This window comes from Rhinopithecus bieti, unplaced genomic scaffold, assembly GCF_001698545.2.
Source record: "Rhinopithecus bieti isolate Rb0 unplaced genomic scaffold, ASM169854v2 scaffold_65, whole genome shotgun sequence".
Taxonomy (NCBI): Eukaryota; Metazoa; Chordata; class Mammalia; order Primates; family Cercopithecidae; genus Rhinopithecus; species Rhinopithecus bieti.
This window is the reverse complement of record NW_016803344.1, coordinates 3605192-3617498: the sequence shown is the minus strand read 5'-3', so window position 1 is coordinate 3617498 and position 12307 is coordinate 3605192. Positions and strand designations below refer to the sequence as shown.

Genomic DNA, 12307 nt, shown 5'->3' with positions numbered 1-12307 from the left:
TTTTTTTTTTTTTTTTTTTTTTTTGAGACACAGTCTGGCTCTGGCACTCAGGTTGGAGTGCAGTCAAGCAATCACAGCTCACTGCAACCTCCCACACCTCAGCCTCCTGAGTAGCTGTGACCACAGGCATGTACCACCATGCCCAGCTAATGTTTGTATTTTTTGTAGAGACAGGGTCTACTTGTTGCCCGGGCTAGTCTCGAACTCCTGAGCTCAAGCAATCCACCCGCCTCAGCCTCCCAAAGTGCTGGGATCACAGGCATAAGCCACCACGCCAAGCCAGCGCTCATTTTTCAAACTGCAAGTCAGTACCTACTAGTGGGTCATGAAATTAAATAGTGCATCTTGACCAGAATTTTTAAAACAATGGCATTTGACAGAACAAAAAACTTCAGAGCAAATCTCAAAAGACAGGGGTAACCGAGAGTGTCAAGGCAAAATGCTTCATGCTGTGGGTCAGGGGAAAAGAGTCTGGAAGTCGCTGATATAAAAGCTCTGCACACTGACATGAAAGGCATGCTCCAAGTGCCTGGCTTACATCAGATTTTTTACTGACCTTAAACTAACATGCCCATAGAAATATTGTGCCCAAGTGAGAAAGCGGTGCAAGATGATGGCACTGACGACAAAATATCATCATATTCCCCTGCCACAATGATGGAGAGAGTACCCAGAATCGCAGCAGGAGGGTGGCCTTATAATTAATTACAATAATCTACCAGAGCCCTAAACCGAACTACCTCCAATGACTGCAATGGAAGGAATCTCCTTTGCACCCTAATGTGCCATCTCAGCCTTCTGTCACTGTCTTGGTTTGTGGACTTAATTCTTTTAGGAGTTGGAAATGTTTTAAAGGAAGTCAGATAAAACCTGGATTTCTGAGAGGGAATCTAGGTACCACTGCCAAGTTCCATCTCAGAAACCAGTTTCCATCTGTAGCAAGCACCAGGAGTAATGATCCCTTAGAGGCCACTCCCAGCGTCCCAAGAGGGGCCCTGACAGCAGCAACCCTGCTCCGACGGTAGGAAAGAAAAGGGTCCCTGGGCAAACACTGTACTAGTTAGGAATAATCTAAAAATGGGTTCTCAGGTCCTCATCAGTGGGCCAGAGAGGATGCAATGCCACTGGATAAACGTGGGAAATTTTCCTGAAACATCCGTGGGGTGAGTTGGGTGGGGAGGTCATTCCTAACTGACAGCAAATAGTTTATAATGCATAAAGTAAAATGCACAACTGACAGAATGAAAGAAGATGTTAAAGAATGGACTCTGCCTGCAGAAGATCCCTTCAGTCTGGCCCAAAGACTTGGTCGCAGAAGCACTGGTATAGACAAGCTCTAGTCCCAAATGCAACGCTAAATCCTAAAAAACCTCCTGAATCCAACCTGAGACACATCATTTTGCTGACATCGAATTATGCATGAGCCATGAAAGCTGATGGTCATGGTATCTAGGTGACACCATGGTATCTAGGTGACACTCATTTGACTGCCTGTTCAGAAGAGCGATGGAGTCTGAGAAAGTAAAATGTCAGAGTGGTGGATGCTTTGTTTGTTTGGGGGTTTATGATACAAAGTCATCCGCAATCCTTCTTTTTCTAACCTAATGCTATAGCAAACAGATGCTACAGGGCCTGCTGTGCCTGGTATCTTGCAGCAGCAGTTTTCTTTCCAAAACTTTATTTAAATAAAATTATAACAAGACCATCTTAAGCCTCATCATCCTGGCCATTTCTCCTCGGTGCCAGGTGCTGCCCACACTGACCTCCAGAGTTCCCAGGTCTGGGCTCAAGATGCCTCCTCCTCCAAGGAGCACTCCTGGGTCAGCTGTCCTTCTGTGTTTCCATGGTTCCCAGCTTCCCGTACACTCCCCACCAGAATGAGATGGCAGCAGGGACACAGTGTCCAATGCATAAAAGGCATTCAAATACTTGGAGAATCCCTGACTCGTTCAGGGAAATCTTGTGGCTGGGACACGAAAGGGGAAAGGGAGGGGCAGTATAGCAAAAAGTGCAGCCTGCATGACAAAATTAAAATATGAACATATATTTTAGCAAACTAAAGCAGAACAAAGATGAGTTTTATTGCATTTATTTCTACTACGTGATTTAACACATCACTTTTGCACACATGGTGCTTTTATTTAAACACTATTTAAAATGTATTAATCATCAGTCATCACAGGAGCCACTGAAAAGCTAATTTTATATGGAATTTTACAACAAGATAAAACATGTGCATAATGAACTATCAAGTCCCAGACACAAACATGGTTTCACTTAGCCCTTACAAAAATTCTGGAAGGGGTTGTTATTCTCTCCATTTCACAGATGAGAAACTGGGGCACAGAGAGGCTGATTTATCTCTGCACAAAAGCTCAGGGCCAATGTTGCGGGTCCAACAATCATTCTGAGAAGACAAACATTGCTCGTGTTACCTTCCAAGCTAAGAGAACAAGGCTCTGAAGAAAACGCCCAAAGACCAGAATAGGCCTGAGAAGGTCATATCTAAAGGTCATTCTGAAGGAAGCCGAGGAAAACTTGTGAGTTACTTTCAGGGAATAGAAAGAATGCTTTCTTCTCTTCCAGGTCTCCAGATGCCTTTTGTCATTTGATGCTCCCCCTGGCTTGCCCAATACAAAAACCTTGGGGGCTTGGGTATCTTCAAGGAGATGGCTCTGCCCTGCTGATTCAGCCCCACTGTGTCTGGGATCCCTGCTCCATCCTCTTTCCAGCACAGCCCCTGAAGAGGAAGCCTCAGCAGGACATTTGGTCACCTCCAACTACTGTTGCCAGAGCTGCCCCTGCTGGGAGAAGGCAGGCTCGGGTGCTGGGAGAAGCATCTCAAATAACTCAACGGACTCACCAGACCTCTCTCTGATCTGCTCTTCAGACCACATCATTCCCCAAGGGCCAAAGCCAATTTCCTTCTTCCACCTGAAGAGAAACGTCCAGTTCCACTTTGCCTCTATTTCCTAACTACCCAATTACGCCTGCTCGGTTTTGCTGGACTTTGGCCCATCTATTCAGTCCTCTCAACACCACCAGCTTTCCTGGTCTCATCTGGAAGACATTCCATTTGCAAATCTCTCTTGCATATCGTTTCTCCCCACCACACTCCACCCCTGCTCCCCGCTAGTCCAGTATACCAAGAGTTCCTCTTCCCTGGAGACTCTCCCAAGATAAGGAAAAGGGAGCTCTGATGGATTCACCTGCACTGATGGATTGCCTAATGGCTGAAGAGTGGGTTTGCCTAAACTGCACTGCAATTATCTGGGGCTGGGACACTAATTCTTCCCCAGGCTAACACCACATACATGGTGATCAAAATTATTGCAAAGCTTTTCCCTGATCTTCAATAAATGGGAGGCTTTAAACATTCCATGCCTATATGTTATACATTCTTTTTCCTGCAAAGGAGTGTGTTCTTCCTAAGCAATTCATTAAAAATACATCCATTAAACACAGAGACTGCAATCACTTAATATTGTATGCTACAGATGTCTTGCTTTTTTTGGTGTCTGAACCTGACATTTTTTAATAACCCAAAGACCTTAAAAAATTAAAAATATTATCTGCACTCAGCTATAAGAGATTCTAGCTCTCCATGAAGTTTGTTTCACTTATATTCTTTTTTGGTTGTATACTTACTTTTCATCAAACTCCTGAAACTCCACATAGAAGGAAAACATAGCCTGTAATCCCTGCACTTTGGAAGGCCAAGGCAGATGGATTACCTGAGGTCATGAGTTCGAGACCAGCCTGGCCAACATGGCGAAACCCCATCTCTACTAAAAATACCAAAAAAGTAGTCGTAGTGGCGGACACCTGTAATCCCAGCTATTTGGGAGGCTGAGGTGGGAGAGTTGCTTGAACCTGGGAGGCGGAGATTGCAGTGAGCCAAGATTGTGCCATTGCACTCTGGCCTGGGTGACAGAGCAAGACTCGGTCTCAAAAAAAAGAAAGCATAAAAGAACACACAGCAGAGCTTTGGCAATCCTGGCACTGGATTGGACCTTGAAAATAAGTAATTTACTTATATAGTTTTTATTTTATTTACTCTGAAAGGTAAATAAGTACCTGAAAAACACAGAAATTTTACTTGCTGCAGATAAGTTTTTATTGTTATTCTCTCTCACATACCTAAGTAAGGGCACTGCCTTCTAAGAATTGCATAAATGTTAATGTTCAGTTTTTTATATTTAAATTATGTCTGACATCACTAAGAAAGCCTTTGGAGATTTTCTAGTAATGCAGCTGTGCAAAATTGGGGACTTGTCATCCACCTACACCGGCACAGTTAGTACACACACACACACAGAAAGAGACATACATGTAGAAAATCAGAAACATCGGCCGGGCGCAGTGGCTCAAGCCTGTAATCCCAGCACTTTGGGAGGCCGAGACGGGCGGATCACGAGGTCAGGAGATCGAGACCATCCTGGCTAACCCAGTGAAACCCCGTCTCTACTAAAAAAAACTACAAAAAACTAGCCGGGCGAGGTGGTGGCGCCTGTAGTCCCAGCTACCCGGGAGGCTGAGGCAGGAGAATGGCGTGAACCTGGGAGGCGGAGCTTGCAGTGAGCTGAGATCCGGCCACAGCACTCCAGCCTGGGTGACAGAGCGAGACTCCATCTCAAAAAAAAAAAAAAAGAAAAAAGAAAATCAGAAACATCACCAGAGATACACTCAGATACTCACACGGAAACAGATACACGCAGACCCGAATGAACACAGACACAAACAGATATTAATCAATCTGTGTATCCTCACAACTCATTCCCCAAAGCAAAACCGCCAAATGGCCTTACCTTCAAAGTGAAACTCCACCCTTCCACAGAAATGTCCTCTAATCAGTGCCTCACCCACCACTTCTGTGCTGGTGTCTGTACAACCCTGAGACCGTCCTGGTACTCAGCATGAGACACTCTCAGGTGCTGAAGGAATTCAGCTTTTATAACCCACACAGGCTGGCCAAAATTGTATAACCGCACCACCTCATCAGATATGCTATTTGTGTTACACAACAGCCACCATCCGGTTACAAACGTTACTGCATGCCTCTGTTCCGGTCTCCTTAACATTAATCTGTATAGCCAGTTTCTCCATGGCAGGCTGGATAGTCTATTGTAGAAACCAAGCAGCTGCTGAGAATATATGTCTCAAACCTGCACTAACAAGGAAAATTAAAACCTATCTTTATAAACCCTGCGGTTCAGATGAGTAAGTCCACCCAGGCTGCTTCCAGCTCAGTGAAAAGGGGGGTTAATTTTACTCCCTGGTAAATTTCCATTTCCCCAATCAGGGTCCAAAGACTATTGTTTTCAGAGCTCAAAAAAATTCAGATCTGAAGGTAGGAGCTCATCACTAAAAGGCAGGAAAAGCCAACAAATAACTGTCACATTGGAGAGCTGACTGCTGGGGTCCAGTTCAACATGGCATTCAGCATGCAGGTCCCCACTGATTCCTACCAAACAGTGGAAGTACCCATGAAGACAAAAGTGGCGAAGGCACACTGACAGTCTAACACCAGGACTAGGAAAGAAATCACACCTGTGGCCAGACTTTGCCCTTCCCAGTCCTGACTCCAGGCCAGGGCCTGCCAGGAACCTGGGCAGTGGGCACCCTCTGCCCTGTGGAATATGCAAATACCTGCCTCCATCTCCCTAACACCAGACTGCCCTTCCCAAATCCAGAAAGGGAACTCGAGGCTCAGATGACAAACAGCCAGGCAGAAGGGGCATCGACCATCAGCAAGGGACATCTTAGAAATGGGAGTCCCTGAGATAAAGACAGAAAAAGAACCAGGACAATTCCTGGAGAAAAGCAGCTGTAAGTATTCCTCATTCACGGAAACTTTGAGGACCTCAGCAGTGGGGTAAGAGGATGACACCACCTGACCAGAAGTGATGCCTTAGTAGAAACTGGGGAGAAGGTTGGGAGCAAGGCGCTTCAACTGCTTAGGGCAGGAGACCCACCACCACAAATGCCCAGAACACAGGTCGGCACATGACACATCCAGCCCATCAGCTCAATACGTCTAGAGGAGCCGAGAACTGTATTCAGGACATGCTGTGAAGACTAACATCAGAGAAGATTTGTTGCAGGAGCCAAAAGAAAATTAAAACAAAAACAAACACACACAAAAAAACCCACAGTTGGACTAAAGAAGGAAAAACATTTTTTAAGTTAGTATTTTTTTAAAAAGGAAACAAGATTGACAATTACATGGAGAAAATGAATCAAGAACAAGAAGCTGAGGTAGGGAAGAACTGTAGGGAAATGAAGAGTCAGCATTAACTCAAAAGCAAGCGAGAGAAATGGCGTCACAAAAGACTGAAACGGAGGTGGGTGACAGACCTGAGAAACTCTGAGAGACAAGGAAAAGTACAGAAAGGCTAAGGCTATTCCGAACAGAGCTGGGCAGGAAAAAGCAAAGAGCAAGGCCAAACTGTGACTCATCAGTGTCTTTCAAGCAGACTTAGAAACAAAAGAGGTAATGAAGCCAGTTGTGCTGTACGATTCCATTTACACAAAACGTCCAGAGTAGGCAAATCCACAGAGACAGAAAGTTCATCAATGGTTGCCTGGGGCTGGGGTGGGAATGGGAGTGACTATTCATGCGTTTTAGGATTTTTTGCAGGATGAAAAAAAGTGCTAAAATTGTATTGTGGTGATGGCTGTACAGCTTTGTGAATAACTATATACTAAAAACCACTGAATTGTGTATTTTAAGATGATGACTATCATGGTGTGTAATACACCTCAATAAAACTTTTTAAAAAAAAACAAATGAGGTCGGGTATGGTGGCTCACACCTGTAATCCCAGCACTTTGGGAGGCTGAGGCAGGCGTGATCACCTAAGGTCAGGAGTTTGAGACCAACCTGGCCAACACAGTGAAACCCCATCTCTACTAAAAATACAAAAATTAGCTGGGTGTGATGGCATGTGCCTGTAATCCCAGCTACTTGAGAGGCTGAGGGCAGAAGAATCGCTTGAACCTGGGAGGCAGAGGTTGCAGTGAGCAAAGATTGCGCCACCACACTCCAGCCTGGGTGACAGAGCAGGACTCTGACTCAAAAAAAGAAAAGAACAAATGGAGCAGACTTAAAGAACCTAATATAAAAGATATAGACTAAAAAATTATTCTGAGATTAAGAAAAATCTGAGCAAAGGGACTACAAGGGCATTTTAGGTTCATGCAATATCACATACTTGGACACACCCTAGCAAAATAATTTAATCACAGGATGAAAGAATCGTAGACACATCCAGGGAGAAGGAGAAAATGTTTGATTTGCTTAAATGTTAGCTTGAATTAAGCTTAGCTCCTGGGTTGTCCACAGCAGTATTAAATGTCAGAAGACAGTAACATAAACACAAACTGAGGGAAAGGTCTTACCAAGGAATTTTACACCCAGATAAGGTACCCTTCATGTGTGAAAGCCAAACAAGACAGTTTTAGATGTGCATGAGCCCAAAAGAAAAGGAGGGAAAGAAAGCCTGAAGCTGTATCCAACTAGGTTGGAATATAGAAGTGAAATTCACAGAGGCCACTAACTAGTATACAAGGCTGCTAAGCACGGACGCTAAAACCATCAAGGTAGGGACAAAGCTAAATAATGAGTGTAAATCTGGTCATAAAACTTAATGCATAAGCCAAACTGCTCTCTAAATATATGCTATATAAGAAGTGTAATTAAATAGGCCGGGCGCAGTGGCTCAAGCCTGTAATCCCAGCACTTTGGGAGGTCAAGGCGGGCAGATCACAAGGTCAGGAGTTCGAGACCAGCCTGATTAACATGGCGAAACCCAATCTCTACTAAAAATACAAAAATTAGCCGGGAGTGGTGGCATGTACCTGTAATCCCAGCTACTCAGGAGGCTGAGGCAGGAGAATCCCTTGAACCCAGGAGGCAAAAGTTGCAGTGAGCCGAGATTGCACCACTGCACTCCAACCTGGGTGACAGAACGAGACTCAAAAAAAAAAAAAAAAAAAAAGGCAGGTGTGGAGGCTCATGCCTGTAATCCCAGCACTTTGGGAGGCCAAGGCAGGCGGATCACAAGGTCAAGAGCTCAAGACCACCCTGGCCAACATGGTGAAACCCCATCTCTACTAAAAATACAAAAATTAGCTGGGAGTGGTGGTGCACGCCTGTAATCTCAGCAACTCGGGAGGCTGAGGCAGGAGAATCACTTGAACCCAGGAGGTGGAGGTTGCAGTGAGCAGAGACAGCGCCACTGCACTCCAGCCTGGCAACAGAGACTCCATCTCAAAAATAATAATAATAAAATTAAATTAAATACAAAAAGAAATGTAATTAAATAAAGCAGACAGAAAAGATTACATTAATAAAGACTGAAAACAGACAGTAAGAAGATGCTAAAGCCCTTCTCCCAAAGAGAAAGAATCATAGATAGGCCTTAACTATGACAATTAGAGAAATGAGGTTTTTTTTTTTGGTTTTTCACTTAAAACCAGTATTAGAATTTGAAACAGAACACAAACTAAAACACAGCTAGACCTATAAATGAGTTAAACCCATTTAATTAAAAATACTCAGATTGCATCAAAAAATAAATGCCAGCCGGATGCAGTGGCTCACACCTGGAATCCTAGTACTTTGGGAGTCTGAGGTGGGCAGATCACTTGGGGTCAGGAGTTCAAGACCAGCCTGGCCAACATGAAGAAACCTCATCTCTACTAAAAATACAAAAATTAGCTGGGTGTGGTGGCGCACACCTGTAGTCTGAGCTACTTGGGAGGTTGAGACAGGAGACTCGCTTAAACCCAGGAGATGGAGGTTGCAGTGAGCTGAGATTGTGCCACTGCACTCCAGCCTGGGCGACAGACAGAGACTCTGTCTCAAAAAAATAATAAATAAAAATAAAATAAATGCCAAGTTAGACCTTCAAGTGAAAAAAAGTAACACTAATGCTGCCTTATTATTTTTTAAATGTCAGACACAGTGGAATTCACGCCAAAAAGTATTAAGCAGGATAAAGGAGGTCATTTTACATTGCTAAAGGATAAAATTCACAAGAAGAATATGATGTCAGTCTTTACAATCTGAACATTCTTTCACTGAAATAAAGCCCATAATGGCTAGAAATAGAGAAGAAATGACCAACACTTCATAAACATATCTCTCTCCAAGAAGATAGGGGTAGGGAGGATATACAAGCATAGGCCCCATGTCCATAATTAATTTTATTTTGTATTGATTACAGAATCTGACCAATAAAATGAATAAGGCTAATATAATAGATATCAAACTTTGCACCCCACAGAAAATAGCTTCATTTTCAATGGCTAAAGAACATTTACGAAAAGTGACCATCTATCATGCCACAAGCAAAATTTCAAACCCCACAAAAAAAGGAACATTTCAGCTGGGCACAATGGCTCATGCCTGTAATCCCAGCACTTTAGGAGGCCAAAGCAGGTGGATCACCTGTGGTCAGGAGTTTGAGACTAGCCTGGCCAACACGGTGAAACCCCATCTCTACTAAAAATACAAACAATTAGCCAGGCGTGGTGGCAGGCGCCTGTAATCCCAGATACTCGGGAAGCTGAGGCAGGAGACTTACTTGAACCTGGGAGGCAGAGGTTGTAGTGAGCTGAGATGATGCCACTGCACTCCCGCCTAGGCAACAGTTAGACTCGGTCTCCAAAAAAAAAAAAAAAAAAAAAAAGAAAAGTTCCTTTTTCTCTTTTCCTTATCACAATGCCAAAAAAAAAAAAAAAAAAAAAAAAGGAACGTTCCTATTTCTCATTGCCTGATCACAATGCCAGAAAGAAACAAAATAATCAAGAAAGTTTTAACAACTTCCATTTTAAATCTTTTCCTAAATAACCATTGACCACTTTAAATCTTTTTCCTAAATGACCATTGAGTCAAAGGAGACATTGAAAACTATAAAAATATCTCTACATGAAAGAAGAAAAAATAAGTAACAAAATGTACTAAGAAGGAAAAAAGAAATTAAAGAGAAGAGAGGAAAATTAGCTAGAAAATAAGCAACAAAACTGATAAATTTGATAAACACATCCAAAAGTGTTCTTAAGCCTCCAGAGGTCGAGGAGAGCAAAGACCTTCCCCTTAAACAGGCACCAGGCCTAGGTGGTTTTGCAGGCAAATATTTCCACAGCATCAATATCCACAATATCAAGGCACAGTCACACTCCATGCTACTCGGAGAGCTCCAAAGCACTGGAAAAAGATGAGAAGCTTATCAAAATCCAGTATAACCCTGATCCAAAAGTTGACAAAGTACAAGGAAAAGAGAAAAGCTAGTATTTTTATAACTCACATCAACAGATAGGAAGAAGAACTATAAGGTCAAAAGAAACCAAAAAGGCAGGCCAGGTGCAGTGGCTCACGCCTATAATCCCAGCACTTTGGGAGGCTGAGGCGGGTGGATCACCTGAGGTCAGGAGTTTGAGACCAGCCTGACCAACATGGCGAAACCCCGTCTCTACTAAAAATACAAAAAAAAAGTTAGCTGGGCCTGGTGGCGCATGCCTGTAATCCCAACTACTCAGGAGGCTGAGGCAGGAGAATTGCTTGAACCTAGAAGGTGGAGGTTGCAGTTGAGCCAAGATTGCGCCACTGCACTCCAGCCTGGGCAACAGAGCGATACTCCGTCTTAAAAAAGAAAAAAAAAAACAGAAAGAAACCAAAAGGCATAAAACTCAATGTCAATTTTTGAATAAAACTCTTAGCACATTAGACATAGAAGAAAAGAGTCCTCAAAAAGAACCCCAATCTCATACCAAAGGCAATGAGATACATAACCCGAACAACACCCTGAAGGGTGCCCTTTAAAGACAAAAATAGGAGTCTGGTGGGTGGCATTATAGAAGACTGTTCTAGAAGTTCTAACCAGGATGATAAGAAAAAGATTTTGGGCTGGGCGCGGTGGCTCACACCTGTAATCCCAGCACTTTGGGAGGCCGAGGAAGGCGGATCACAAGGTCAGGAGTTCGAGACCAGCCTGGCCAATATGGTGAAACACTGTCTCCACCAAAAATACAAAAGTTAGCCAGGTGTGGTGGCGTGCGCCTGTAGTCCCAGCTACTCAGAAGGCTGAGGCAGAAGAATGCACTCCAACCTGGGCGACAGCAGGATATTCTGTCTCCCAAAAAAAAAAAAAGATTTTGTTTGGGCACAGTGGCTCGGGTCTGTAATCTCACTGTTTTGGGAGGCCAGAAGGATCATTTTAGGCCAGTTCAAGACCAGCCAGGGCAACATAACAAGACCTAGTCTCTATTTAAAAAAAAATTTTTTTTGTAATTAGCTGGACATGGTGGTGCACGCCTGTGGTCCCAGCTACTAAGAAGGCTGAGGTAGGAGGACTGGCTTGACTCCAGGAGTTTGAGGCTGCAGTGAACAATGACTGCATCTCTGCAATCCAACCTGGGCAACAGACTAAGACCCTATTTCTAAAATGAAGAAAAAAATTTTTGAACATTCAAATAATGGAAAAGGGAAAGCAAAAGAATTATTTATAGGTAATGTGTCTGTCTACCCAGAAAATGAGTAAACACACACACACACACACACACACACACACACACACCCTAGAATAAGATACTTCAGAAAGATAGTAAGTTATAAAATGAATATACAAAAAATTCCCATACATGAGCACCAACTCCTGATTCCCGTCTCTTTAAAGTACTGTATAGGTTGTGTGCGATGGCTCATGCCTGTAATCCTAGCACTTTGGGAGGCCAAGGTAGGAGTAACACTTGAGTTCAGGGGCTCGAGACCAGCCTGGGAAACATACTAAAGCCCCATCTCTACAAAAAAATACAAAAAAATTAGCTGGTTATGGTGGGGTGTGCCTTTAGTCCCAGCTTCTTGAAGGGTTGAGGTGGGAAGATCGCTTGAGCTTGGAGGTCAAGGCTGTAGTGAGCGGAGATGGTGCCACTGCACTCCAGCCTGGGTAACAATGTGAGACTCTGTCTCAAAAATAATTTTCTTAAGAAAAGTACTGTAGGCCGGGCGCGGTGGCTCAAGCCTGTAATCCCGGCACTTTGGGAGGCCGAGACGGGCGGATCATGAGGTCAGGAGATCGAGACCATCCTGACTAACACGGTGAAACCCTGTCTCTACTAAAAATACAAAAATTTGCCGGGCGCGGTGGCGGGCGCCTGTAGTCTCAGCTACACGGGAGGCTGAGGCAGGAGAATGGCGTGAACCCGGGAGGCGGAGCTTGCAGTGAGTAGAGATCGCGCCACCGCACTCCAGCCTGGGCGACAGAGCGAGACTCCGTCTCAAAAAAAAAAAAAAAAAAAAAAA

The 12307-nt window shown here is 43.9% G+C and overlaps 1 protein-coding gene across 7 annotated transcripts in view; it reads right to left on the bottom strand.

Annotated features, from left to right (window-relative positions):
• SLC23A2 (solute carrier family 23 member 2) overlaps positions 1–12307 on the bottom strand; it is a 133066-nt gene that overhangs the window by 93803 nt on the left and 26956 nt on the right. The window contains exon 4 of one of the 7 annotated variants that reach the window (XM_017877979.1): positions 1764–2015. The exons of 5 other annotated variants lie outside the window; for them this stretch is intronic. The gene's annotated coding sequence lies outside the window, so the exon portion shown is untranslated. Of the gene's footprint in view, positions 1–1763; positions 2016–4808; positions 5356–12307 lie in introns of those variants that run through there. One more of the 7 variants, XM_017878003.1, reaches the window with a different exon arrangement.